The 12289-nt window shown below is 37.7% G+C and overlaps 1 long non-coding RNA gene across 1 annotated transcript in view; it reads right to left on the bottom strand.

The window, feature by feature from the left end:
• Window positions 1–12289, bottom strand: part of LOC114015296 (uncharacterized) — a 139969-nt gene that overhangs the window by 15816 nt on the left and 111864 nt on the right. The window contains exon 9 of the long non-coding RNA XR_003559145.2: window positions 6752–6918. This is a non-coding gene — a long non-coding RNA (uncharacterized LOC114015296). The remainder of the gene's footprint in view (window positions 1–6751; window positions 6919–12289) is intronic.

Here is a 12289-nt window from a genome sequence, read left to right as displayed (position 1 = left end):
TTAGGATGGGCTGAAGACAAGGTATCTGGGTAGGGGTGGCAGAGAAATAGCTCTTCTAATCAAGAAATCGCTTTCAGTCTTTTTCTTTCTGTTATTTCCTGTGAGCTAAATATGTTGATCAGATTCATGGTCACGTTGTAAGGAATTTTCCAAGGAACAGAAATAAATCAACCAAACAGGAACTGGAAAAGGGGGGAACAAGAGGTTTCATCTATTCATGAGAACTTGATACTTTCACTTCTTGCACTCTATTCTGCTGCATTTTATTTATATTATCATGCATGTTTCCAGAGAACAAGTAAGTTTTCATTTAATTTCAAATGGAAATAGTGGAAAATGGAAAAAGCTTTCTCCCTCCATGCACACATAACATGAAATATATAATTTAGTCAATTGAATATAGTATAGAAATAAAAATAATTGAAGACACATGTTTTTTAGGCAGTCTGCTTGGTTTGAACCAATACCTCTCAACTATCTTGTGTGATAACTGCAATGTCATGTTTTGTCCTACAGTGTCCATCCACTCCCTGATGGTCTGAAGTACATCAGAAGTACAGGTCAGAGCCTCATCTTGTCTGTTAGATTCCACTTGTGCCAAAATCCTTGGAAATCCATAAAGCCCTGTCAAGTGTTATTGTTCCCTACAGAAGTAACAGAGCTTCTTTTGTGAATGGCTGCCTGTATAAATTTAAACTTGTTAGTGCCAGGTTTCTACCATTAAGACTTAGTTATTAAGATCCACAGGAAAAGTGAAGATAAAAACTGAGGAAGCTTCTGACAGGAGTGCATGCTGTATTTTAAGTTACGATCCAGATCCCTCTCTGGTTTGATACTTAACACAGCAGTTACTTTATTCACAAGTGATTAGTGAAGATTGCCCTTTCTGGTCCAGACCTATCAGTTGGAAAAATGCAGTAGTTTTTCCAGTAAGCTCTACCTAAGCCCAGTGGGCTATAAAGAAAAATGATACCAATCAAAGGTGTGTGGCACAACACAGAGCAGATCAAAAAATTGCTCTACGTTTTCTTTGCATTGGGTAATTTCAAAGTCAAACATCTATAATGTAGCAATGTTCTAGGAAGAGCTCATACACCTGCTGTTGAACTGGGAAGAACTGTGTTTTCACAGAGCCGTAACGAACAGCTTGGAAAACATAGTTATATGTCTTAAATGTGTTTGATTCTTTCTTTCCATATGAATTTTTTTTTCCGCTCAGTTTGGAAATAGGACAGAAAATTTTCTGTCTGTCAGTCCAGAATTCAATTTCAAACCATGTGTTAGCAGTAAGGCTGTAGTTTCTAAGTTTTCAGGAATATGCCCTCCCCTGCTTTTACTTTACAGGTGACAAAAATGCTTAAAACCTCAGCCGTTATTGTTCTGAATCATTATAATATATCAAATAATCCGTGATGTAATAATTGCTATAGCAACTATTCACTTTCTTTCAGTTTTTGAACCAAACAATTGACACATCATATTTTTCATGCTAGACAAGGCTGTTTTGGCATAATGTATTAATATATTCTATGGAAACAGCAGTACTCAAACTGGTACATATGACATAGACTACTTTAGGCTGAGAATAAATTTAAGACTAGGATATTTAAAATGTATTAGTTAGCTTCTCTTTAACTGTTATTAAATATTATACATAATTAAACTTAATTAATCTAATTAGACTTCCAACTGACAAGGGTTTCCAGTTGGCTGAAGTTTTGTAGGGCCCTTTTTGTGCATGCCAGTAAACATTAACCTTTTCTTTGAGCAGCTGACCCTTAAAAAGATGTCCCACTAAGAGATTATATCATATACAGTATAGTCTAACCATAATCCTGACTGCTGAAAGGTCAAGAATTTCCATCATCTTTCAATGTTAGTAATACCTTAGGGAGATTTTTTTCTCTGTGTTTCTTAAGCAAAACCATGTTTGGTGAGCTTCCTCTTCTTTGTTTCTATTTTCTGAATCTTGAATTATTAGCTGCATATACAATAAAGCTGAAGGAGGTCCAAGAAGATATTCTGCACTTCAGACAGGATTTAACTTCTTCCATAGAGAATGGTATTCTCAGAAAGAGCCAAATGCTATGCTGTTCAGTGGGAATATTGTTCAGTTATGAAGAGCAGAATTTGCCCATGTATATATACACATCTATATGTATATGTATATAGTCTATATTCTAAAAGTCTGTGTGACAGTCCATTCTAAGGAGCTGTTTAGAGATTTAAATCACCAGTTCTTTTGTTTACCATCAGGCCACTCAAAATTCTCCCACAAACAGATTTTTATTGATTTTTATGGTTAAACTCTCAAATCTCTTTCTAGGTCAAAAAATGTTTGTATTTCTCATTGGAAAAGGCTCGTCATGGGATGAGGAGCTCTACGCAGCCCTGTACTCGAGGCAAAACATTAATAGCTTGACTAGTTGCATGAAAGAGTAGACTTTGTCCAAACAGAGGTTTCAGGAATTTATCTCAAACATGACAACGTATCCAGGTAAGGAAATACAGTATGTATGGCATGCTGGGCACTGAGCTGGGTGCCAGAAAAGTGGGATAGTTTTTTAACTCTATTTCTGGTTGTTTGGTTTGTTTTTTTTTAATCTGAGGCAAGTCATCTTCCTCTTCTTAACCTTCATTTCCTAATCTTCCTTGTTTTTCTTTCAGGGTAAAGATTATTTTTAATTATTTCTTTGAACAGTACGCAGCATTCATATCCCAGTGAATGAATACCTGTAAGCACTCTGATAACTATACTCTGAAATTCTTACACAACTGCTTCTTTTGCTTCACATTTTAACCTTTGATGTTGCATCGTATTTGGTGTTGGCAGAATAAAACATGAGTGTTCTTGCATTCCCTTAATAAATAGCCCAAGAAAGCTGCCTTATGTTTCTTAACTCTGCTCTCAAGATTGTTTTAACAGTTATATTATATGCACACATATTAAGGAGGGGTGCCTGGCAACCCTGGGGTTTTTTTCCCCTTCTAACCGAACATCTGAACCTTAAGCTAGAGTCAGGTTTCTTCTTGGCTGTACTCCTTCTGGACCATGATGCTAGCATTTCTGGCTGCACTTCAAGAGAAAGAGTGGAGAACAAGTTAACCAGAATACCTCGTGGCCTAAGCACTTCACTAACATGTGAAAGATATGGGTTCAAGCATTCCTGACTTGAAGAAAGCACAAAACTCCTAATTGCTGGATGAGTTAGTGGAGTATTATGCAAAAGGATGGATACTGAAGCATCCAAGTGCTTGTATGCTATCACATCTAACTTCATAGAAGATTGAGGTGGCATTTTTATGGCACTCTGCCTAAACTTGGACAAAAAAGTACTATGCAGGGCATAGCACAGGGTTGACACTCTAGGGCAGGCACTTTCAAACACGCAGGGAGCTTCCAGCAAAGCACAAATATTTTATACATATATATATATATATCAGACTGCATTAATCTTGTCCTTGTGTAAAAAAATGCTCATCACAGAAGACATTAAAACAATGATGGTCTGTGATTGGTTATGGTCATTTCAGAAGATATAATAGCGTGGGATTTCTTGTTGTTATTGCTCTAACATTTTCAAAATAATGGAAAAATACTTCAGAAAGGGATTTGGATAAGTTAAATGTTAAAAGAATATGCCTTTCTCATGATTGATTGTCTTTACAGCTCACCTTCAATTATTTCAGAAGTATTTTGTCTCTACAAAATCTACTATGTATAACCAACATGGTTTTACTCCTTCTACAGCCAAATAAAACAAAGCAAAGTATTTGTACAAATGAAGTCAATTTCCCTAGAATTCTTTCCAAGCTACAGTCATGACCAGTGTAGGATTAAAGTTCTCTCATGATCAGATAGATACAATACCAAGAACCCAGTTCTGCTGCCTTTACATAGAGCAATGGTTTAGTCTGGGAGCAGCATACCAGAGTGCTGTGGTACTATCACTATATTTAAGTAAAGCACATTCAACTGAATCAAGACCCTTAGATGTGAAGGCGAGAGGTACCACAGGTACTTTTGCTTTTGCAACATCTAATTGAGCTATGTTCCTGGTCTTAATGTCCTGAAGCCATAACAGAAATAAAAGACTGCTGGCAGGCTCCACTGGAAATATGAGAAGGGTGTCCAAAGGCTTACTATTTATTTACACACCTAAACATAAATAATCCCCTCATGACCACTTTTACCCATAGGCTAAAACACATAGTTTTACAGTAAGGTCATACTTGTCCTCATGTTTTGGAAACTTAATCTGTCTTTTAAAGGTTTGCAATTCATTTTGTTCCAGCTGTGGATTTATAAAGCCCTCCACTTTCGAAGAATTCAAAAGCTTCTTAAGACAAGATTGTTTTCATTTGGATGGAGCAAGTATTAAGTCTGATCTAAAAGAAATTCCACTACAGACACATTTCTCATGAACATTTGAGAAGGTATAACTTGGTATTTGGAAGGCCAAGACAACAGCAAACTCGCAAGCAAAACTTTTTCTAAAGGTGAAAGGTGTATCGCCTTTACATGCACCACTTGGAAGAGTTTTGAACTAATATTAATAGCTGTGTTGAAATTCAGTATTGGAACTCATTAAAATTTGAAATTTATTAAAATATCTGTTCAATTCAGTTTAGATCTCTTCCTTTTTCATATTCCTCCTCCAGTCTGACATCAGAATGCTGCTGGACATCTAAGTTTGCCTAAATGATTTCTAAGGTCAGAAAACTGAGGTTACTGTGGACAAGATCTGGGTCAGCATTCAAACTGCTCAACATTGAATTTATATAGGGATCTGATCCTAGCCTATGGTATGTATCTTCTGTCTTTTTTCAGGCTGCAGGAGTCATAAGACTGATTTCAAAAGAAAACTTTGAGGCTTTTCTTTGCATGGAGAATTACCTGAACATAATGGTGCTGGCTCAGCACAACACCCTTCTGCAGCAGTGATATGGTTTAGAGAAGTGAGTCTTGTTGGCGTGGCATCTGCTCTATTAATTTCTGGCTGACCTAAAAATCTAAATGGAAAATTGCAACTGAGACACCTGACCTCTCTAATTCTACCATCCTATCAGCTCAGAAGCAAGAAACTCCTGCTCCCTCAAGGGCCCCAAAAAGCCTAATCAAAAGGATCAGGCCATTTGTTTCTAAATACACTTTATTTGAAAAATCAATCTTGTTTTAGAACCTTCTCCTGACCTTCTTTGATTTGTTACTTCCTTGGCAGAATCACTGCTAGGCAGCGTTGTACCATTTTAATGTACTTTGGGTTTGGTCCTCTTGCAAACAGAAGTGTGCCATAGTGTTTGGATCTTTGAGGGTGCTGAAACCAAGAAAACAAAGCCCAGACTCAATCGGTATCACTTTGGGACAAGGGGTGCAGTGAAGTCTAAAGGGGTGTCACTGTTTCACTCCCTTCACTCAGGGGAAGCTGAGGCATTGCCATAGGAAGCCTCTCGTCTGTGTGAAGGCTGCAGGAAAGCTTGCACTGCAACATGGTCTAGAGAAGACTGTGTAAGCCTTATTCATACCTGTCTAAAATCTTGCTGAACAATCTAAAGAAAAGATGGCAAATACTGCTTAATTTGAAGAGCTTTTCCCGTAAAATATTATATTTACTGGATAGACTTCAGCCTGATAAGAAACTACTATCTAGAGGACTATCTAGAGGAGTATCTATCAACTTGGGGCTAAAATCTTTTGGTTCCTCAAGTTATTTTAGAAAATGAATGGCTATAGTCTAGAATATTCTGGTCTAAAGCCAAGCATTTATAAACCTTGGATGATCCTGACATTCAGGGAGTCTAGCCCAATGCTTTACTTTCTGTTGTTTCATGACCCAAGTACAGAATTGAACTTTTCTAAATTTATCCTGTGTGAAAGCAGAACTGAGTTCAGAAATTATTTGTTCCCTATTCTTCCACAGACTTCCTGTATGAATCTGGTAAGTTGTTTAAAGTCTATTCCTGTGTTTGAGGCTCTCATCGGATCAAATGTCTAAGTTTTCCAGTGCCCTGTCTGGTTTAGACTATGGACTCTCTGGACTGTGGACTGCCTATTCCGATAAACCTCTACACAGCATCTAGCACAATGGAATGTGATTACTTGTCTGGAGATCTTAATATAAAAGGATCTAATATAATACAAACATTAAGAGACATAATACCGTGTCATATCATATCAATGACTGGAGATAAACAGAGTCACTCTACAGCACTCTGTGTGGACAGCCTGCAGAGACCCTGCAATAAAGAAGGAATATAGAAATGGGAAGCAGTTTTAGGTTTTCCAGAGCTGCAGGTTTATTCCTTCTCCTTAAACAGCCAGCAAGCAGGATGAATAGGATGAAGGCCATAAAACATGAATGCCCTTTTTAGTTGGAAAACATGCAGTAAACTAGCTGCCTCTTTAGGATCGAAGACTATTAAAAATGAAAGATATTATTACTGTTATTGTAAGGTTTTATTAGTAGTGTTTACCAATAGCCCTTCTCACAGGGGAAATTGCTGTAAGTACCCAGCTGACTTACAAGCAACTACACTGTTCATAGCATCACATGGCTGGCCACACATTACCTTCTGCTATTCTTTCTCTATTCTATTTTATGCCATTGAACTTAGGCTGTAGAAAATATGTTTTCAAACAAGGATTTAGTATGTCCTCTGATACACGGCTGAGATAACAGCAGAGCTGCTAGTATTAAGGAAAATCTATATTAAGGAAAATTTACCTCTAAAAATTTGAGATTCCACTTACTCGTTCTTCTTGCTGTTTACGTTGAAGGGCTAAATAAACCTGAAACTGTCTCAAGAAAGTCTGACATACAGTAACATGCTGCATCTCTTTCTCCCATCCCATCAGTAGGCTATATTTGGTAGAACTATGCCAGATGCCACTAGGTTCATGTTAGTCATTCTGCAAAACTGAAAGACAAATTAAGAGAAAACTGTTAGTATAATCCCAGGAACAGCCTAAAATCAAAATAAAACGGTGTGTTAAAAATAAATCGCATTTTGGAACCTTGCAAATTTCCTTAATAGGAAAGACAGACTTAGTGTTATCAAGGTGCTAATATGCAAATATCTGAGGAAGAAATACTTTCCTAGTGATTATTCACACCTTTCTTGGGTGGAAAGCTGTAGCTGGCTTTTACTTCCACCCATTTCCCTTTTGTTAGTGTGGGGATCGTGGCTGAACTTCCCTGTGCTCCTGGGACCTCCCCCCTACTGAGGGGTTTTAGGTTGGCAGCTGTTTTGCAAGGCGATTGTCTTTCCTGCTTACCTAGCTGGGGAAGTCAGTTCTGCACTTTTTTTTCTAGGGTGCAGAAGGTAGGAGGCAGAATCATGAAATGAGGACATATTTCCTTCAAATCTGAACCCTCTCTTTTCTGTTTCCAAGCCTTGTCTTTCTGTCCCTCCTAATCATAGGACTAGAGAATAATTCAAGCTGAGAAGGACCTCAGGAGATCTCTAGTCCAACTTCCTTCTCAAAGTAGGCTCAGCTTTGAGGTCAGATCAGGTTATTCAGGGCTTTATTCAGACAGGTGTTCAAAACCTCCAAGGACAGAGACTGCATCTTTTCCATATTGGGCGGCCCAAAACCACACTTAGTATTTAGATGTGGTCCCAGAAGTGCCAAGCAAAGGACTTCTTTCACTTCCCTTGATCTGCTGTCTGTGTTCCAGATGATACAGCCCAGAATGTTATTGGTATCCTTTGTGCCAGGGTGCACTACTAGTCATGTCTATCTTGCTACCAAGACCCTCAAGTCCTTTCCTGCAGAGATGATCCTCACCTAGTCAGTCTCTATCCTGTACTGCTGCAGGAGTTCATTTGTTTCCAGATGCAGGACTTGGCATCTGGCCTTGCTGAGTTTCTGAAGGTACCTGTCGGTCTGTTCTTCCAATTGTCTAGGTTTCTCTGAATGGCAGCTCTGCCCTAGACTTTATTGACTAGTCCACTCATTTTGCTTTCATTTACAAACTCAGTGAACATGGACTCCATTCACCTCTGGCAAGTCCTTGTTAAAGATGCTAAACAGATCAGGTCCAGTACAGACCCTGATGTACTTACGTCAGCTCCAGGCAGGGCCAGTCCACTATTCACGCTCTTCAAAGCCTGATTAATTAACCATTTTTTTACCCATTTAGTCATCTGCTTAGCAAGACCACATTTTCCTTGTTCAGCCTTTTACTAACTAATGTAGTGCTAAAGGCTATTCTTGTTTCCCCTTGGCATCCCTTTGACATCTCCATTTGAGCTTTCACTTCTTTTTGTCCTGGAACTCTTTCATGAGTTTTCTGCTTAGACAAGCTGGTCTCCTGATATATCTACTTGCCTTCCTGTGTATTGTGGTGGACTATTCCCAGACCTGGAGGATACTGTCATTAAGGATCTGCAAACTTTTCTAAGTTCCTTTACACTGTGAAGCTCCCTCCCATGGCACCCCATCTACTAGTTTCCAGAATAAGCTTAAATCTGCTTTCCTGAAGTTCAAGATTTGTAAACTGCTACTCTTTCAGGATCTTGAACTCCTATTTTGTGGTCCTTACAGCCAAGGTTGTCAACTGAGTATTGCCATACTAGTTCTGCCTTGCTAGTGAATAGCAGATGCAGCTATGTGTCATCCCTGTTTGGGTCACCTAGTACCTATAGCTGCTTATAACCTGCCTTGTTGCTCTTCCAGAAGATAACAGGGAAAGCAAAGTGCCCCATAAGAACCAGGGTCTGTCATACAGAGGCTTCCTGAGTTGTTTAAACAAGGCTTCATCTACTTCCTCATCCTAAGGAGGCAGCCTGTAACATCTCATCCGTAAAACTAAATAAGGTGGCTAAAGGAAAGCTAAGACAGATTAGGTACAGGTACAGGTAGATAGATGTGGATGTTACAGATTTAGACAAGGGTGCGTGTAGTGTGAATGATCACCTTGTGAAGACCAATTCAGCTGTGTGTTGAAGGCTGACATGGCTGAGTATCCTCTGAATATGCAGAAACTGTGGAATGTACTGAGGACAGAAAATGGAAAACTGCATGACAAAACACAGAAGAGGAGGCTGAGACCTTCATGTACCATTCCCCAATTAGCAGATGGTTTTTGAACAATACTAGTCTCTACACAGACTAATCTTTTTAAAATCACAAATATAAAGCAGACCTCTTTCTTTATGATATTTTAGCTTTCCACTGCAGAAGGTTTTTTTGTTATTTTCCTCTTTCCTACCATGCAAATTTTACAAAAGCCACCAACGGCTTTTTCTTTCTTAATTAAAAAGCTAAGTAATCCAATGCCATTAGCTATGACATTTCCCCATGTTTTAAAATACTACTAAGATCAGTATTGTTAAAAATGCCTAGTCATTGATGCATTATAATGCAGTTTTCTAAAAATAATCTACTAAAATAAATCTCAAAAATGTTATCATGCATGTAACTGTACCTGGTTGGTATATATCCTCAGCTTTACATTTAATGGTGCATTTAAACTATGCATTTACTTCTTTCAAAGGCACCTATACTTGGCTAACAATAGGGTTTTGTTCAAGACTTGGCATAGTAAGTATAATTTGCTCTATTAACAGTTTTACCTTAATATATTTCACAGGATGTGTTTATCTTATCAGGCAAGAAGAGAAGGCAGCTCCTGGCACATAGATCAAAAGTGTCATTAACCGAAGTTAGAGATCAGCTACATTTAGTTAGTTATTCTGCATTTGGGACAGAGGCTTGGAATTGAAATGGCAGAAAATGGGGGTACTAATAGATGATCTTTTGAGGTCATACCCTCCTTCTGGATTTATGAAGTGCAAATATTGGGCGCTCATCAGAATTAATAATATAGTGGCAACTCCTTTTGCTTTGAGAATATAACCTGTCTTTTCTGCACTAAAATTGTAAGACAATCAAACAGGAAAACTTTGCAGGCAGAGCTTGTAATCTTCTACTTGCAGCACTGCATTTGCTAACTTTCCTTGCTTTATATTTTAGAATGCTCTTCAAGGCTAAACACACTGAAATTATTCTGTCTTTTGTCTATCTGTCCTTACTGTTCTTACAGTGAACTCACTAACCATGAAATTAAGTCTACAAGTAAAGTTCCCAAGCAGAGGGTGTGAGCAATATGAATAATGTATTGCTCATAACTTAAACTGAGTCAAGTGCACTGTCAATTGATATGATTGCAGAAAAAATGCAATAAGAATAAGAAATTTTCACAGCAGCCAAGTTCGCTATTAACGGAATTAAAGCTGTCATCAGATGTGCTAGATTCATACTTGTACTTCTGAGTTATTCCCATTCCAGAATAATGACTGTAAACTGAACATTAAGCATTATTGAAGCAGTTATCCCCTTCATGAGAATGAAGAATATTCAGTATTATTGCAGACTGGTATGAATGCCAAATGCTTTTAGAGTTTTCTACATAACTTGTAACTACTAAGCCTCCACCAAAGTGATGGCTATCCCTGTTCAGTCTCATCACCTCAGCTACTGAAGAAAGAGCAAGAGAATTCCTCAGCTTACCCAGGAAATGGGTAACAATGGTAAGGGACAATCGCCTCCAATTTTCTATTGCTTTTGTGGCTGTTTGGACTACTAAAATATTTATATTCTACCTCAGTGGTGTTATCAACTACACAGGAACCTCACTGAACAAATTTATATGGACACGTGAGAGTTAATAATTAGCTAGTATTTATCCATGAAACATTGATAGTATATTTCGGTTTGGTAAAAACACTTATTTTCTCCAACTGTCAATCAATTTGGTTTGATTTTACAAAATGAATATTCAAAAATTCTACAATCTGAAGTATTTATTGTACAATTCAAATATAAACGTAAACTATTTCACATAATTCATCCCGTGTTTAAGTGGGGCTACTGATCAAGGTGATTCAGATAGCTCAGGCTGCCATAGACATTGAGATGCACCTCTTGGTGAATATACACTGTTTGCGGGCCATAAAGCACACCCCAGTCAGACTCTGCCAACAAAACTGTCCAGCTTAATGTTTGACTCATTCAAGACTTCATCCTCCCTTTGCATGAGCTAGCCATATAACATTCCCTCACCACTTTCACATTTTTTATTTTGTATGAGAAATGGAAGATTTCAGACGTGAAGCCCTAGTGACAAAGGAAAAAAACATCATGATCAAGAAAAGGGACTGAAAGTGGGTTTATATGTTAAAAAAAAATTAATACTGAGTCACAAAGAGAAAGAGGTTACAAGAAGATACTGTAGCTGATTACATTTATTGGTAGTATGAGACATAAGAAAAATTTGAGAGAACAGAGAATTGACAACAGGTCAAGCATCAGCTTGGATATAAAAACAAAGACAGGAAACTGTTTGGACACAGCTTGGGTGAAGCAAGATAAATAATACAAAAAGGAGAAAGATGTCCTGAGGTATATATGAATATTAAAGTTATTTCCTATAATGCTAAACACAAAGACGCTTACTTGGAATCGATAGGGTGGTTACGGAAACTTTTCAGTAACTATTCCAACCATGAGAAAACAGGGCTCTTGAAACAAAAGAATGATCCATCTCATATCTCATAAGATTGTCAGCACAGTCAGGTACGAATCCTGGCCATAGTGCATCATTTCAGTATAAATAGGTAAGAATAAAAGTCAAAACAGTAATAGAAGCCAATTCTGAAATTCTTTCAACTTCTACTTTGTAAACTAGGACCTCTGGGCATGCAATGTAGAAATGGGAAACAGCAAAGAAATATTGATATCTTGCTGTTATTATCTTCTCTATTTGCCATAAGCAAATGATATAGAAATCCTTTCTGATGGCAAATGGTTGTATTCTGATCTTGCTATGATTCATTATTTTATTCCAAATGAGGAGGATTGCTTTAGATAGTCAGTTGCTGAAAACCATTATAAAATGTCCATTTCCAAAGTTCATGCTGCCTAGCCGAGTTTCCTTTTTTACTAATAGGTAGAATGCTATCTTGCATATCTTTACTAAGCATCTTATCCTAAATGATCTTACCATTTTTGGAAATGCCAGTAAAAGATGAATAGAAGTGGATTCTGGTTTAAAACTCATACTTGTGTTACAACACTAAGCTGATACTCATGTTGTCTCCCTAGTGCTTTTTCATCTCTTAGTGTCTTTTTGACTTAAAAGGGCTATTAGTATTACACCATTAATATGACTGTCATTCTCCATTTGCCACACATCTTTGATATTATGTTGTCATTCATAAGGTCTTTGTCTTAGGGATCATCCTGGGAATATTTCCAAGTGGCAATAGTAATACACAAAGCTGC

This window comes from Falco cherrug, chromosome 13 (genome assembly GCF_023634085.1).
Source record: "Falco cherrug isolate bFalChe1 chromosome 13, bFalChe1.pri, whole genome shotgun sequence".
In the NCBI taxonomy this organism is placed as follows: Eukaryota; Metazoa; Chordata; class Aves; order Falconiformes; family Falconidae; genus Falco; species Falco cherrug.
Note: the sequence above shows the minus strand (reverse complement) of the source record. Positions and strands in the feature narration are given on the sequence as shown.